This window comes from Canis lupus, chromosome 9 (genome assembly GCF_048164855.1).
Source record: "Canis lupus baileyi chromosome 9, mCanLup2.hap1, whole genome shotgun sequence".
NCBI classification, from domain to species: domain Eukaryota; kingdom Metazoa; phylum Chordata; class Mammalia; order Carnivora; family Canidae; genus Canis; species Canis lupus.
Genome location: NC_132846.1, coordinates 21289621 through 21308452, shown reverse-complemented (window position 1 = coordinate 21308452; position 18832 = coordinate 21289621). Strand labels below are relative to the sequence as shown.

At 35.2% G+C, this 18832-nt stretch overlaps 1 long non-coding RNA gene across 2 annotated transcripts in view; it reads right to left on the bottom strand.

The window, feature by feature from the left end:
* LOC140639881 (uncharacterized) overlaps window positions 1-18832 on the bottom strand; it is a 148452-nt gene that overhangs the window by 11511 nt on the left and 118109 nt on the right. The window contains exons 9-10 of one of the 2 annotated variants that reach the window (XR_012036532.1): window positions 4035-4080; window positions 3506-3634 (exon numbers count right to left, since the gene is read on the bottom strand). The exons of the other annotated variant lie outside the window; for it this stretch is intronic. This is a non-coding gene — a long non-coding RNA (uncharacterized lncRNA). The remainder of the gene's footprint in view (window positions 1-3505; window positions 3635-4034; window positions 4081-18832) is intronic. 2 annotated transcript variants of the gene reach the window in all.

Here is an 18832-nt window from a genome sequence, read left to right as displayed (position 1 = left end):
TTTTACTAGAGCCTGAAAACGGAAGAGTAGGGAAAATCATACAATTTACCTCATTTTGTTCCTTTCTGTCAGAGATTGTTTTCTTACCTTGCCTGTGTTCTAGTGTCTGAAAACTGTTATTTCCTATATTTAGTCTAGTTATTTCCTATATGTATCATCGTTGTTTACAGAAGGGCAATAAATCGGATTCCTGTTACTCCATCATACCTGTGAGTAAAAGCCACTTGCAACTTTTTTAAGATTAAGAAAGAGAGAGAGCATGAGTGGGAGGCAGAGAAAGAGAACCTGGCCGTGCATGTAGCTGGATGTGAGTCTCAGTCTCACAACCCATGAGATCATGACCTAAGCTGAAACCAAGAGTCAGACAGTTGTTTAACTACTGAACCACTCAGGCAGCCCCCAGTTTTCTTCTAATTAGCATTTGCATAAGGACCTTTTTCATTATTGCACTTTAATCCGTATCTGTGTATTTAAAGTGAATTTCTTTTAAAGAGAAAAGGAATCTGCATCTTATTACAGTCTGATAATCTCTGCATTTTAATTACAACTTTTGGACCATATATTTAATGAGATTATTGATACAATTTTGCTAAAATCTTGCTTATCTGTGTCAATTTTTCTTCATTTTGCCTTTCAATTTTTTTGCTTATAGTTGACATACAATGTTACATTCATTTCAAGTGTACAACATAGTGATTCAACTTTAATACTTAGGCTATGCTCAACACAAAGAGGTGTAGGGTACCGTCTGCCACCATACAACCCAATCACAGTGTCATTAAGTATATTCCCCATGCTCTATCTTTCAGCTCTGTGACATATCCATTCAGTAACTGGAAGCCTAAATCTCCCACAGAACATCATCCATTTTGACCATCCCTGTTTTCCTCTTTTTAACCGTATTATTTTAGATTAACTGAGTATAATATTTCCTATCCTTGCTATTGACTTACTAGCTTTTTATTTAATATGTTTGTCCTCGGTTTCACAATATGCATCTTTAACTTATCACCATCTACCACCAATTATACTACCTTTCATATAGATTAAGATCATTCAATAAGATATTTTATTTTTATTGTCATACATTTTATTCCTACCTAAACAGCCATTGTTATCATTTTTTGTTGTCATTATTTTTCATAATATTTTGAAAAACATTTGTGTGTCACTTATGCTGCTATGTTTGTCATCTGTGATATTCATTATTTAGATTGAAAGTTTTACATTTTCTGTAAAAAGACAGACAATAAATTGTTTAGGCTTTACTGGCTCTACATAGTTTCTGTCCAATATGCTTATTCTTTAAAAAAAAAATTAACAATGTAAAACATTCTGACCTCTCAGGCTTCTCAAGAAATAGTGACAGATAGACACATCCTAAGTCAAATATGGCAGCAGGCTAAATTTTACCAAACCCTCATTTAGATGCAAAATTTTATCAAGTGCCATTTTCATTTTTCACAAATGCTTCCTTTCATCATAATTCTGTCACAAAGGTCTGATAACACTGAAATTTGTAAACTTTGGTTTGTCTAAAAAGTCTGTCTTCATATTTGAAGCGTATTTTTTGCTTGATATTCAATTTCAGGTTCACAGTTTTTTTTTGTTATTTTGTTTTTTGTTTTTTTTCCTTTCAGCACTTTAATGAGGTTATTCCTCTTTGTGTTCTGGCAAGTTTAACTTCTGTCAAATCTATATGCATTCTTTGTTCTATGCAGAAGTGTCATTTCCCCCGCTGGCTACCATTTAGATATTTTCTCTCAATTACTTTTTTTTAGGGTTTTTTATTATTATTCAAATGTGCTCTGGTGTGGTCTGCTTTGTTTATTCAGCATGGTTTTGCTGATTTTTTATTTTCCCATGAAGTAAATTGGCCATTATCTCTAAATAATATGTAGACCTATCTGTATGCTCTCCAATAAAATGTTAGCCTAATATTGTCTCACTGGACATGATAATCCATTTATTTACAGTCTCTGTCTCCAGGACTTTTCCTCTATTGTTTTATTGCTACATCAAGTTCATGGATCTTTTTCTTCCATGTCTGTTATTACTCCCATGCAGTATTTTTTTAACTTTATTTTTACATTTCAGATATTGAATTTATGTCAAGTAGTTTCATCAGAGTCTTTTGTAACTTAATTGTTCTTCACTTCATGTTCAGGCTTTATTTTAAATCCTTGAACACATTAAATGTATAATTTTTCCTTTAAACTCCTTGTCTACTGATTCCAGCTTTGATTTTTCTGCATCTGTTTTTAATGATAGATTTGTCTCTTGATAATACTTTCTATTTTTCTACCTTTTTTGTATGCCTAGTAATCTTTTCTGTATGGCAGTTTTGCAAATCATTTTGTTTAATGTTCAATTTTCATGTATTTTTGTAAAGATTATTGAAATTTATTCTAGGTCACAATTTATCTACATTTCTTCACTTTATTTCTTTTGATGCTCGATTTCAGTTTGGACAGCTTCAGAGCAGATTTATCACTGGGGTTAGTTTAGTCTTATAGCTAAGATATGACCATTTTGGCCACTATATGATGCTCTGTGTATTAAGAGGTATTTTTATTTGGGATGATGAGAATGCCAATTGTTCTCAACCCTATGTGATCTTCATTAATTGTTTTACCCATTGCTTCCCAGTAGTTCCATCCCTGGTCCCCTTGGAAGGCTGGTCAATACTCAGCCAACTACTTGAAAGAATCCTTCTGTGGTCTCTCTAGCACACCCTCTTCTCTCCTCCCTTCCTCCCTACAGTTTCCTATTCTATCTATCCACCAACCTACCAATCAATCTCCTCTATTTCTTATGTGCTGCCCTTAAAATTATAGTCAATTTGATTTCTGCAAGTATCTTCCTATCTTCCCAACTCAACTAGGTCATGTTTGGATCCCCTCTGACATTTTCTATGACATGGATAGAAACTTTCTCTAGGTAATAATGCTAGAAGTCATAGGTATCATATTTCCCCTTCCATCATGAGACTCTCTCATGTAATCCATGACCTATGCTACCTACATTCAATGTGTGAAAAGTTATTTTCCACTCTCATCCCCGATTTTCTTGTAATTTACATTTGTAGCAGGGTGATTCTCTATGCAGTTAAAACTCTATAGGTGAAAATGAAACTGAAAAAGCATCTTTAAATAATACATAGTTCAATGTACACACTTTTGCATGAGCCTAAACTAACTGCCACCCCAGTCATGAATAGCAGCCTTTTATAATCTCCTCATCTTGTTGGTAAGCAAAACCTGGAATTTGCTTCTAATCAATATATGGCACAAGTGATTGATTTTTACATGCAATTAAATACCTCCAATGAACTTACTTTAAGTTAATCAAAGGGAGATTATTCTGGTAGCCTTAGTCTATTCAGGAAAGTCATTTAAAAGATGGTCTAGAAGTCCCAGATTTGAAGTAGACTATTGCTGACTTTAAAAAATTAAAGAGCTGCCAAAAAAATCTCTGCTACAATGAAATGAAATCAGTCAACAACCTGAGAGCAATTGCTGAGTGGATTCTTGCCTATTGAGCCTTCAGATGAGAATGCAGCCAACCAGGACCATGATTTCAGTCTTATGAGATTCTAAGCAAGAGTTCAGCTTGCAGTTCCCAGCCTTCTGACCTACAGAAATGGTTAAATAAAATGACTGCTGTTTTAAGCCATTTAGTTTGTGGTAATTTATAAGGTAGCATAGAATACTAATTTAACTAAACATAATGAACTCTTCAAATGATTCTAACTATTCATTAAACTGCATTAAATGCAGCAGCAGCTACAAATAGAGACATACCCTTTCACTAAATTGCCACAAGTCAGTATTGAGATCTAAGTTTCCAAAATGTGACATTCATTGATCACCATTTCCTCTATTTTCAGGCCCCTTCTTTAGAGAACCTGGACTCCAAAAATCTCTTGACCTTCCCAGCACTTCTATTTCATTTCATTTTCCTTTGTCACCTTTACATCTTTCCTCTATTCCTACACTGCTTAATATATCAAGGCTAATTATTAATGTCATTACCTTACAAATATCCTGGTTCCACTTGCCCCTTTCTTGCTTTGCCATACTGTAGGAGAAAAACGTCAAAGCGAGAAAAAACTCATCATTCTCAGTTTTTTTGTTTTACAAATCAAAAATGTCTAACAAAAATCCCTTAAAACCGGAATGGCTCCTCCTAGGATAACATTATGACAAAATTATCCTAAATTACTATTATGTGTTTTCTTTTTCTCTCTACTTTACCTGGCTCTACTTTTCTTCTATTTAGCTGAAAGAAAGGAAAGCTCACAAGAGAACTTCCACATATTTCCACCCCACATCAGAACCCCTAGTAGTATCTGTACCTGCCTGTTTCCTATGTATTTTCACCTAAAGCCAAGAAATTCCTCCATTTTTACATGTTTCCATCTTCTCTAGTGTACTTATGGACATTAATGTAGCAATTTCTTCCTCTTTCTTCTACATCAAATGTCATCTTTTCCCATCGTTACTGTTTCATATCTTTGTTGACTTTTGAAAATTAATACTCCTCAGAAGTACCACCTACAATCCCTGTTGTAGGCTGTGTTGTGTCTGCCACCCAACCTCCAATACCTAACAATGTTACTGTAATTAAGAGAAAGAGACACTACACTGATGGGCATATAAATTAGTACCACCTCCCTGGTGGACACAAAGGAAAGAACACTGAGCCCAACAATTAATTTTAAGGCTTAGAATCATATGGAATTTTCCCTGCTAATTTTCAGACTTGCTGGAACCTGTGGTCCTTTCCCCTCCCCTAATATCTCCTTTTGGGAATGGTGATGTCTGTCTTACACTTGTGCTACACTGTATTTTATAAAGAGATAACTTGTCTGGTTTCTCAGGTTCACAGCTGATAAGGAACTTTGCTTCAGGATGAATTATATCTTTATTCTCAACAGTAGCTGATTTAGAGGATATTTATGTGAGATAATTAATTTGGATTTAATGTTGAAATAGGTGTAGACCCTTGGGGCTGCTGGGATAGGGTGAATATATTTTGCATTAAGGCCATGAAGTTTGAAGAACCAGACAGCAGAGTGCTATAGGCTATTTTATTTCTCACCAAAGTTCTAATCCAGAGTATCTCAAAATGTGACTATATTAGAAGATATGATCTTCAAAGAGGTAATTAAGTTAAAATGAGTTAACTACAGTTGACCCTAATCCTTAAAAGAGGAAGGTATTAGGAAACAGACACAGGAAGGATAGACCACAAGAAGGCAAAGACAAAAGATGGTCTTCTACCAACCAAGGAAAGCGGCCTAAGAATAAAGCCAACCTTGCTGATATTTTGATCTTGGATATACAGCCTACAGACTGTGAATAAATTAATTTCTATTATTTAAGCCAACCAGTCTGTCACACGTTGTATGGCAGCAATAGCAAACAGTCTCCCTTTTCTCGCTTAGCCAAAGTCTAATTAGGCTTTTGTCCTCATTATATAATTAAAACTCATGTTGTCAGGGCCATCAATAAACTTCACATTGTGAAATTCAATGTTTCTCTCTCATATTACACATTCCTTTTGACCAATAATCAGCATTCAGCACAAATGATCAGTATCACCTCTTTGATAACATTTTTTTCCCACTTGGTTTCCAGAATTTTACATACTCTTAGCATACCTCCTACTCTACTGTTTTTCACCCCTACTTTTTACGATTAGAGTGCCTCAATCTTTTGTCTTTACTATAGATGTACAACTAATCCCACATATTAATTCATACGTCTACTAAGATTCTCCAAAATATACATGCCTCTTTGATAACTTCACTTGTCTGTTTAGTAACATCTCAAATTAAACATGTCCAAAATTGACTCCTATTTCCCACTATCTATCTATCTATCTATCTATCTATCTATCTATCCCCTGTAGCACCTCTATACAGATTTTATCATATATTTACTGTATTAGTTTGGGTTCTCCAGAGAAACAGAACCATTACTGGTACTGTGAGACAAAATCATCATCATCATCATCATCATCATCATCATTATCATCATTTCAATCCATTAATCCCATCAATTCTTTTCAAATGTAATGAAGAGAAGTGTTATCCCCATTAGGAAATGATTGAAGTTTGCAAACAAGAAACTGATGCATAATATCAAAAGTCTGTTTTTTATAGCCATTTCTTCAACTGTTTTATCACAACATAGAAAACCAAAAATAACACTAATATTTTATTGTGGGCAATTATGGTATCCATTAATAGTTACTGAGATGGAAGTAAATCTTGGGGACAAGAATAAAATGGTGAATAAGCAAACTCTTTTTTTTTGTCAGTAGGATAAAATTTAGTACACGAGATCATTTATAAGACTGCAATAAAAAACAAAAATACATTAGATATTATGGAAAAGAAAATACAATTTCCTTGTCTATGGAATGTGTAACACTATTTGTGTAGAAAATAGGAAGGAGTAGAGGTGGCATGGAGAATTTTGAGAACTAAATTTTCAGTTAATAATAACAAGAGCAATAATATCTTTGCTTTGCCATCCATTGACTTCCCCCATCAACATTTCAAACAATTGAGTATTTTCTCTGTCACCTTACACTTAGGTATTCGCTATAACGTATTTATTAATATATTCCCATCCTTTAATCTGAGGTTTTCCTCCATAAATTTTGAGCTCCTGCATAGTGGTAATTATTTTCTTGTTACTACGTCATTGTTTCCTGAAATTAAGTTTCAGAAACTGGAATAACAAAGTCACTGAAATTAATGTGTATCCAAGTCCTAGTGCACTTGCTAGATATCTTACATACGTGTTTGCTCAATACATCAAGATAATGCTCACAGAAAAAACTTTAAAATATAAATTTCCCTCCTGAAATATATTTCCTGTATCTTCCACTGGAGTCATATTTTTTTTCTTGTCTTTTGGGGACACTGTGTCTCCAGTGAGGTTAACTGGATTTTCGAGAGTAGCAGGCCGCTATCAATCTTGGGAACAATATTTGAGTGTGCTATAGAGGGATACCATTTAGTAGAGGTAACTGTAAACCTCACTGACAGGATGGTTCTACAAAGGACAAAATATCAAAATAATAATGGCCAAACAATCACAAATTCACACTGAAATGCCAGGCATAACACTCTTGAACCAAGTGACAGAATGAAAGAATAATTTACAGAGGTATTTCTTATCTATTGTACCTCACCCCTAAAAACACATTGAAGCTATGTTGAAAACTACATTACAAGTTATTGCTGCCCTGAGCTTCAATAACGTGTAAAATGCCAGCAATGCACCTACTATAAACACATTGAAAAAGCATCTTAATACATTACTGCCTCCAGGAGTGGAGACTATGTTTATGGAATTGGGAAGTTATGACCCCATCTGTTATGTATGTCGAACAGTTTACCCACGGTAAAAAGGCTGCCATGCACCTTCACACATATCAGGCAGGGATAGTGGTGCTTGGCAGGGTGAATAAAACCTGGTGAAGAAACCATTTGTTTCTTAGTTCATTGCTCTTACTTACTCCTAAATCTGGCTAATATATTGCTGTTAAAATAGTATCTCACATAAAGTATTAACCATGCTACTTTCCTCAGAGAGCTTTCTTAATCCATGTTCAAAGATAGTATTAAAAATTCGATCAAATGTAAAGCACCAACAAATGAATCACTAAAAAGTAAAGGGAGAAAAGTTCCTTTTATGAATTGGAAAGGTCATTCAAATTACTGCTTCCTGCCATTTCCTAGGATCAAAACAACCCCATGTGAATTACATCCTATCTTCTAATATAAGATCTCACTGGTCAGCTATTCACAGACAAGCGACCATAACCTGGGAGCTAATTAGAAATGCAGAATCTCAGGTTCCACTCCAGACCTATAGAATCAGAATCAGCAATTCAACAAGCTCCCCAAGTGATCAACATGCAGATTAAAATTTGAGGAGCACTCTCTAGGGTCAAAGCAAATTGAAGAATTAATCTAGAATGACGCATCACAATCTATGTCTGCAGATATTTAGGTTAGTTTTTTTTTTTTTTTTTTTACTTTTTTAAAAAATATTTTATTTATTTATTCATGAGAGACACACAGAAAGAGAGAGAGAGAGAGAGAGAGATGCAGAGACAGAAGCAGACTCCATGCAGGGAGCCCAATGTGGGACTTAATCCCAGGACTCCAGGATCATGCCCTGGGCCGAAGGCAGGTGCTAAACTGCTGAGCCACCCAGGGATCCCGAGATTTAGGTTAGTATTTTTAAAGTGATGAATGTTTATTTGTGAAATGTTAGACTAAATGAAGTAAGCTGCTGTCTCTACCGCTAGACTAACAGTCTATCACAAGTCCATGCATACTGTCACTGTCCGGAGAGGTATGTAGTATGTAAGGGTTTCTTCCTTAAAGAAGTAGAAATATCCAGTCACGTAAGTGAATTATTGCATGCCAAATATATAACAGGCTTAAATTGGTAAAAGAATATATTTTTAAAGGGAACAATACAGGAGTGCCTGGGTGGCACAGTGGGTTGAGCTTCCAACTCTTGGTTTTGGCTCAGGTTGTAGGCTTGGATCATAGGATTGAGCCCCAGTCAGGCTCTGTGTGCTCAGCATGGAGTCTGCTTGAGTTTCTCTCTTCTTCTTCCCCCACCCAGCTCCCCCACACCCTAGCTCACCTGCTTGCACTCTCTAAAATAAATCTTTTAAAAAAATAAGAAAATTATATAACTTAATGTATTTATATTGTTTTAGTAATGTAGACGTATAGATATCTAGTTTATTTAAAAAGAACTACAGATCTTTCTTGACATACAATGGGGTAACATGCCACTGTTCAACTTTTTATGGGTTTAAGTAAACAATACAGCCAATACATATAACTTACTGAACATAACTCAGCCTAGCCTACCTTAAACATACTCAGAAAACTTATCTTAATCCACAGTTGGGCAAAATCATCTAACACAATGATTTTATAATAAAGTGTTGAATATTTCATATAATGTACTGAATACTATACTGAAAGTAAAAAACAGAATAGTTTATGAGTAGGGAGAGGTTCTCTGTCAGTTGTTCACCCTGGTGATCACGTGGCTGACAAGCAGCTATGACTACCACTGCCCAGCATCACAAGACAGTATCATACTGGATAGTATCACAACATCCCAAGAAATGATCAAAATTCAAAATCTGAAGTATTGTTCCTAATGAATGCATATTGCTTTCACGACATCTTAAAGTCAAAAAAATCTAAGATGAACCCTTATAAGTCAGGGACTGTAGATATTTACGGCCTAAGAGGAAAGATGTTCATGATATACAAAGTGAAAAAATGTAAAAAGTATACATGTAAACAGTACATATCAATTGTTACAAAGCACACAGGACATATATTATGTAACATACATGGCATCTATGGTGCAGACACACATATACACAAACAAGTATGTGAAGAGAAAACATACAAGAAAACTTTGTTATTCTGAGTGCTGCAGTGAGATATTTGGGAACTTTCCCTTCTTAAAATTTCTTAGAAGGAGTTTTAGGGCTAATATTTACTATATAGAGTTCCAAGAATTTTCTAGTAAAAAAAAAAAAAAATGCTTTCTTTATCCAAATGCCACTATTTCTATTGTTAAGTAGCTGATTTTACTATTTGACTCTGATCTTTTTAACAGGTTTTTTGGTCTTTCCTCTAGGAACCATTTCCATTAGAAAAAGTAAAGCAGTAGGCAGAAAACAAAATAGTTCTTGGTAATGACTCAGACATATTTGGCAGGAGGAATATTCTAACAGAGTTCCGGTATTCTCTGTATAAATTATTTTATCCTTCCTTAAATTAAAATTAACATCATGGACTCTTGTAAAGCTCTGGTTGATCACGAATTGTGCCCTTAGGTGCCATCTATTGCCCCAACACCATGGATGAGTCATGATTCAGGAGAAAATTATGTCTTTTTACTTAAGAATCTACAGTGTCTTGATTGTTGCTCTGGCGCCCCCTGGTGGTAGAAAGTCCTGCAGCTTAGGAAAATCGAGGAGAAACCCACTAGGAATCTGTTGTCTGGAAGATAAATGTGTTGCATCTTTCAGGTAACTTCTAAGATTGGAGCACTTTGGGATGAAAGTACATTTCAGCTACATTGATTTAGTGCTATGGCCTTCTGATAAAGGCACTGTCAGGCCCTCTGTGGTGCAAGCTTCTCTGTTCTTCCTGTGGGTTTTTAATATTTAGTATAGCAGCTGTTCACAGTCAAGTTCAATATCTAGAGATGCACCAGATAAGGTCACAGAGCAAACTTGATTCTCCAAACTGTTAGGATTTAACAGTTATGTGTGTGTTTGCTTCCTATTTTAAAATTTGGCCCTGGGTTTTGTGGGGTAATCATACAGTGCCCAGAAGAAGTTTTAAAGGCAGAAGTATTGAGTTGCCCCAGGCAGTCTTTGAGGTCAGATGAATATAAACTGTGTGTATATTGCAACAATTATGTATACACTGGTGCTATCATCTATGAAGTACGAGGGTTGAATCAACATGTATATAACAGAATTATTAGGTTTAAAAGGCAATGCATTAGAGCATAATACTTAGTACATATTAAGCACTTGTTAGTAATACACAAAAGCTTTCTTTGTAATTCAGATAGAAGTACTTTTTAGTTTTCTTTAGTTTTATTTATTTTTTTTTTTCTTTAGTTTTAATACCAGGAAACTGCAGATGTCTCTCTTCTATTATGTGTAAATCAAACTGTACCAATAGGGAGATATATGGATAGATGTTTTTGCACAACACAGACTTCAGTTACTACAAGTTATTGATGGCCTGGATGACAATATGTATTCTGATGAAATAGTGATAATCCCCTTGATCATCTCTCAAAAGAGAATGCCTCCCAGCCCCAGTATCTGAATTTGGTCTAACCTGTGGGAGACAGAAATACTCTTAAAATCTCTCTGAGATTGAAAGATCTTTTATGACACCATTTCTAGGTGGTCATTCGAGTAGGCTGGGGAAGAGAAACACCCACTCCCAGTAGTCAGGAATGTGGTTTAATACTTGGCATTACCGATGTACTGATTCAGCCCAAGTGGCAGACAAGGAGTCCTGGATGGCCATCTGTTGCGATTATACTGACAGCTGCAACCTCTTCACTGAATAAGAACACCTGTAATGTCAATCCTAAGTGGACCAGCTGCATCAGGTTCCCACTGCAGCATTTTCTGAGGGGATTGGTGTTTATCCAGGTTTCTCAAGGGCGATTTTTACTTCCCTTGGGCACAAGTAAAGAAAGGCCTTTTACCATTCAAGCACCAAGGTGCATGCTATACTTTTGGGGTTTTCTCTAAAACTGAGTTTCTCACAACTAAAGTTCTGTCATCTGAGCTAAACACTGTTTTAGGGAAAGCTTTTTTCCCTCAGCATTTAAGCAAAGGCAAGCATTAGGTTCACATGTTAGATCTAAGAATACTACCCTAACATCATTAAAGCAACTACACATAGAATCTATTCCAGATCCCTATTGTTTTATCATTACATGAGTATGCCAAAGCCTCAGCAGCTTTCCCTTATAATGTAGGTTACATATAATATAGATATATACCATTTCTAATATATTTGTGTAGTTTCATTTAAGGTATATTACAACCGAATAGGGATAATTCTTTACATTTATTTTCTGTCTATATGCATGTGAAGTATTTGTAGGGGGCACCTGATACTTCTCAATACTTATTTCTTTAGGTACCTACATAAATATTGTGCAAAAACACATATATAGTGATTATAAGATGCTCTTTAACTGCTTCACAAATATTGATTTTTAGAATTCTCCTGGAAGCCCTACTATATTCCTACTGCTACTGTAACAAATTATCATTAACTCAATGACTTAAAAAAACAAATTTATCATCATTCTGGAAGTCAGGATTCTAAAATGGATCTCACTGGGCTAATGTTAATTTAGCAACAAGACTTTCTTCTATAGGCTTGAGAAAAGAATCCATTTCCTTAGCTTTTCTTGCTTAGAAAGGCCATCCACATTCTTGGTTCATGGCTCAATTCCACCATCTGCAAAGCCATCAGTGGCCAGTCATGCCTTTATCATGCTACATTATCCTTGTGCTCTGCTTTCATCGCATTACCTAACTCTGAATTCCTGCCTATTTCATTTTTAAGGAGTATTTCTCCATCTCAGGACTGCTAATCACATCTGCAAAATCTTGTTTGGAGGTCCATGGACATCTTTAAGGGGCCATGATTTTGCAACACGTCCATAATCAACCTCATTGTACAAATGAAGAAACAAATTCAGAAGTTGAGGAATTTTTTTTTTTAAGTTGAGGAATTTGTCCAAGGTCACACAGTTAATTAGTGGCAGAGTTTGGATTTGAAATAGGTAAGCTGGCTTCAGAGTCTCAGCCTCTAACAACTACAGTTTAATATCTGTAGACTGAAAGACCAAAGAATGAAAGAAGAAATGGACCAGAGATTTTTTTTTTTTTTTGGTCTCTATAATCACATACAATGCCAGCTGGCATTTAATGAATTCAACTATTACTATCAGTTAAATAATTACAGGGGGAAAAAAGACCATAGAAAAGAGAACTTAAAGACAAAAGAAACAATACCCCAAAATAATAACTACGGGCCAGAGATTGATCATGTTTGGTATACCAACTGCCAGAGGAAGGCTGAAAGATACTAAGACACAAATAAGAATCACAGTAAAAGATAGACTGTGTATTAAAATAACAGACAACTTTAAAAAAGCAGAAGAAAGTGAGTAGGCTCTGAAGGAGAGATCAAAGGTACCTAATAGAGTGGAAACCATAAAATTAGTATTTGATTGGGTAATCCAGGAATGCATATAAAATGAAAATTTCTTATCCCATCATATCCAATGACAAACCGCACAAAATAACCAAGGTCATTCAATGTATAAAATATTTTGGTTTGTGTTATAACATGTTGGAACTCCAGGTTGAACTCTAGTATGGGATCCTTAACCAATTTAGAGATTTTGAACTGAAACCAGGATATTGAGAAAAAATAGAACACACTCAATAACATTAGTAACTTTTTACATAAAGGTAAAGACATGGTGTATGTATCCAAATAGGACAGCATTCTGGGCATGACTAAGTAGATGTGTATCATGTTCTCCAATTATCTACTCCTTTTCAGAAACAAACAAAAAAACTTGGTCTTCTACCAATTATAATTCCATTTATTCACTATTTAGGAACTCTTTTACAGTAAGCATTGTGTTAAAAGGCATAAAGAATGTCATATTCCCAGCCATCTATGCATGTGTTTAAGATGTGAGAGGACCATTTTAAATCAAACATTTATAACATTGATTTATCTTATTTCCAAAGAAATATATATTCACTCTAGACAGCTTAGAAAATATAATTATTCTAGCAATCAACTAAACATCCTAATAAATGCTAGTGTTATCAGTTGTTTCAATAGACTTTTTTACTCATTAAAACATCTGCACCTTAAGAAAAATCATAAGTTTCTAAAGTTGAATCAACTTTTAAAAACTTTAACCATGTGTTTTGAACAAAATGCTTATGCACATTTCCCCCTATCATTAAATACCATCTTGTCTAATGGCTACATACTATTCTGTTGTAAATGCACACCATAATGCATTTAGCTAAGCCAAATTTTATTTGTGATTTGATTAATTTAGTCATGGAATATATTTCTCTAAAATGTTTGCTCCACTATCCCTGCGGTAACACAGCTCCATAATGTCTATCACTACTTTCCATCCAACTGTATTGTAGCACTTCCAGTGTCTTGAAATTTTGTTACAATGGATAATACCTTTTCATTAAATATAGAACTCGGGAAAAGTTTTTAAGGTCCTTTAGACCTAGAAATATAATCAATATAATCACTTTAGAAAAGGTTGCTAAGACATGATTTTTTGTTTCTCATTGCATTTACATGATTTCTCTAAGATTACAGACTATGCATTATTCTACAACATCTTTCCTTGCACCACCACTGCAGTTACCTCAAACTAGTGAAAACTATCATGAAAACAAATATGCCTTGTAATCAACAAAAAGGTAACTTCCCATGAAAGTGCTTTTGGAGAACTGAACAGTAGAATTATTCTCAGCAGTAGTCAGAAGTGAAATACATCATGTGATAAAAGCTTTACATCATTAAATATTGATACTGTTTTCACGATTTAATGTTGGATGGTATGGGACAATGAAAATCCAGAAAAGAGAATCAACAAGTGAAAATCTTCTTTTCAAGTGAATTCCTTGTTAACTGGTTGTCTTATAACCACGAAGCAGTTTGGACCCACAAGCAAACATTGCCATGCCCCTAATGTCTCATTCACATGGTAGAAATAATCTTCACACACAAAAAAATGTGTGGATTTAAGTTTGTGTGGTGAAACCTACTTGGTACATACTAGATTCATCATTTTTTCCCTTAAAAATATGCATTTGACATATTTTTTTAAATTAACATTAAATTTTCAGAAAAATCACACAGGAGCCAGAGGTACTCAAATTTAAGACTGGATTCAACAATACAAAGAATATGATTAAGGTTAGTCTGTTTTTTACAGATCATTTATCTACATAAGAGATCTTAAAATAAGTCTTCTAAAATCTCTTGTGGAAAAATACTTAAACTCCTAAAATTCATACTTCAAATATCAAAATACTTCATGGTAAGATACTTCGAAGTAAAATTAAGGCACATAACAATACCAATGAACTGTGGCTTTAAAATATTCCTGATTCAATTAATTACTAATGAAACATGTAGATGACATTTCACTAGTAAAGAGTGAGGATGAGGCATACTGGCTGTCATTTTCAGCTACTTCTACTAGCTCTTCATATAAGGACAATTCTAGTTTAAGCCCAGGCTGTGAATTTGTTTTGTGTGAATGGATAGATGTTTCTCTAGAGTCTCTGTTTTCTAATAAATGCATACTTCAAAAAGGACAAGAAAATAATTGGTCCCTACTATATGAGAGCCTTAGCGTTTGCAATTTTTTTTCCATTCCAAGAATTCCTGAGGAGATTCTCAATTCCCCCAAAAACCCACCTCTTCCCCAAGAGCAGTGCTTAAACCTTTAGTTAATTATTCCCTGGAGGTGACAATAGTCTCATTTCACTCAAGCCAGAACTCCATGCTCAAAGATATCAGCCTCTGAGTTCTTTTTGAAAACAATAGGTTTGGACAGCATAAATGGAGGCCATTATTTAGATTGACCTCAGTCACTGGAAGACCTACATATGGGTGTGGATTTGACACTTCCACAGTGATAGGTTATAATGGACTTTAAAATCAGGACCTGGACAGAACTAGGTCTACTTATATGCCATTAAATTAAATTAAGCACATTTCCTAGTACAGAAAAAAATTTCATCATTATTTGTTAATACTGCAGCCACAAGAAAAAAAATACTCTGAATATCCTGATTTGGCTTTCCTTCTAGGATCTGGCTGGCATAGAATGACATGACTAATGAAGTAATTCCAAGAGACCATATAAAATCACTCTGCCAGCACAGCCACCTTTATTGCTTTCACTAATATTCAGGCTATTGTGAATAACTTATATTTTTGGTACCTCTAACATGACAGATGTTGCACTAACTACTTAACATGCATTGCTTCTGATATATCTTGCAACATCAATGAGAATTTTAAGTATATTCAAAACAATGCTTAGAGGGGTGGTTGGCTTAGACTCTGCCTGTTTCCAAGGCTTGCCACTTCACTAGGATGCACTATTTCTGTTCATTTTTACAAAACATGTATTGTGTTCAATAAGGTACTGTGACTGTCACCTGTTTATAATAATAAATAATCTGGCTTTGGGAAGCTGGCTGGATCCCCAAATCAGGGCTTCACCTCCAACCATACTCTTCCCCCCATGCATCACTTACATAGAGTAACTTCAGAGTCCAGCCTGGCATGCCACTTTGCAAAACCTCTTCAAGTAGCCTTAGTTACATCCAAATTTTCTCAACTTCATTAGTACCTTGTCAAATCTTTCATTATAATTGTACAATTTCACATTGTAATCATTTACACCCCTATCTTTATATTAAAATGCAAGGGACTTGAAGATACGATCCATGCTTGTAATCCCAGTTCTTAATACATTGACTGGGAAAGAATAGATATTAAATAAATAATTGTTGAATGGATTACTCTGTCTCAAGAAAGATGATTTGCTGTGGAGGGATGAAAGCTGCCCCCTGGCAGGTCTGGTCTAGAAAGGATGTCTGATACTGTGAATTGTTGCTTGGAGCAGTCTTACTGCTGTGTAATTGTTTCAGCATTTCCCACTTAATCAATATTGTCTTATACGTATATTACCACATTCAATCTAGCCATCCCACAATTTACTTCCTCTGATAGAACTCTTTTGAAATACCACATCTACAATTTGGTGCGGATTACAAAGATGGGATTTGATCCTTGTAGATCAGGGTCTATGATGGTCAGAATTAGTTGGTAAGAGTCCAAGAGAACAAAAAATGATCAATTATCTAAAGGTTTTATGGCTTATTTAAATGCAGTGCTGGGGTGCACGTGTGTGTGTGTGAGAAAGAGAGAAAGAGCAAGAGAGAGAGAGAGAAAGAGAGACAGAGACAAAGACAGAAAGCTCAAGAGTGAGCTCGGGGGCAGGGGGCAGTGCATACAGCAACAGTAAAGCAGTTAAGGGTTTTGAAGATGAGTGATGGAACTGGCCACAAATAGCCCTGAGAAATGAGAAGTCTTATAATGGTGGGAAGACACAAAAAAAGTTAAGGTCTCTGGTAAAGAACAGTATCAGGAAAAGATGTGTAATCAAATTTTAAAGTTAAGGCTGAACTGAGCTTATGGAGTGATTAGCAGATATGAGAGACATATATTCAAAGATGTTTATCTGAATGAAACAATGACCTCACCATTCCTATATGAGGAATTACATCGAGATTTGTAAGATTCTTCTATTTTTAAGGCATCTATATGTTCTCAGTATAGCTAGATGTCCTCAACTGAAAAGAATATAGCCATGTATTTTTAGTTGTATTAAGTAGTGTTTAGGGATTTGGGAAGGCAGAGAAATAGAAAAATCAAGCCAGCTAGGTTATATACAATCATGTCACCTCAACAGCTTTGCTAGTACCTCTACTTTTATTGATTTTATCTATTAGATTTCTTGGTAAGCCTTTGGGGAATAAGTATTGTTGCCAAAATGAACGAACACACAGAAAATAAGATCTAAAAGATGAATCTATCCATGTTCAAACAGAAAAAATATGGGGGAACGACTGGGCATTTAAAACAGAGAGAGTAGGTATTATGCCAGTGATGGAAGAGCCTGAGAAATCAAAGCAAGCTCTGGAAAGCAATCAAGAGAATAGCACTATAGTAAGCCTCTACCACCATGCCAGGGCTGCAAGGATGAAAGGCAGACATAGGCTACAAGAACCTAGAACAGGGTCACCCAATCTCTCCTGTCCATTTTGTGGCTTCACTTTCTCTGCAAGTCACATTTTCAGACTTACCTTCTTTGAAAGATCTTTATAGCTCTGTAAAACATTCTCATGAAGATGCCAATAAATTCAGATAATTTCCAAAACAAGTAGGTAAGCTTATCACTGTGACAGAGTGAGACATCCTGATAATTAAGGCTTGGGTAAAATGTCAGGTACTCACAAGCCTAGAGTTAGATTATGTTAAAGACAGATATAGAATAAATTTTAAAAATCATTAAATCTGAAATCATCATGGATTAGGGGTGGAAGTGCAGTAGATGTTCTTCAGAAGAAAGGATTTATTGCCACCAGAAATATTCACATTCACTGCACAAAGCTTAGCTTACCTGAGAGTTTATTCTGTTCATAACATAGCTAACTACACTTATTCAAAAAGCATATTGGAAAACAAATGAAATACCGAAATACAGATTAGCTTGGACTTCCCACATATGTAATGTTTGTGAAAAACATCATAAATCTTTGCTATTTAAGTATTAGTAAAGCTTTGTGACATTTGTGCATGACACATACTTATAAATGGAGACCACAGTTGAAATTTGACTTTCTAGAGAGACACAGGAGCATCTCCAAGTCTTTTTCCAGCAATATATGCATAAGCCAATGTTTTCGTTGCATGATAAAGCATCCTTAATGTGGAAGGAGGACTTAATGTGGAAGGAGGACATGAGAAACAGACTCCCTGGCGTATCACTGGATTCAGCAAGCAGCAGCACCAACTGCCAATTCAGAAAAGGGGAAGGAAGATCAAAAAGTTGGAAGTAGGAGAGTCGTCCGTCATGTCAGCAGCTATTCTGAAGACGCCACTGTGATGGCCTTGGTATAGGACAAAGAAAAAGAGTTTCCCTGGGTGCACCAGTGAACACTGGGGTTTCACCCACTTGGGCAGTTATATTTGTGTGAGAGATGTTTACAATTCAGGCAATACGTACTGTAAAGTATCAGCTGAATTAAAAGCTTGACCTCTGAAAAATATACCCTGTATCCAATGTTATGAGATTATGGCTTATTTTCTTACATTGTAGAGTTTATATTCAACAGTATTAGGATGAAAAACTGAAAAGCAGCTTCAAAAAGTGATTAGAAATCAGCACTACATTACAAGAAAGTGAGCATAAAATTTGCTAACAGCTTTTCATCACGTACATCACACATAAATACCACAATAATAATACATGACAGAGTATCTGCTTAGTTATCACAATATTGCAATTCTTAGAAGTTTTTTATTCTAAATTTCATTTCAGAGTAACATAAAAATACAGCAGTAAAATTAAATAGC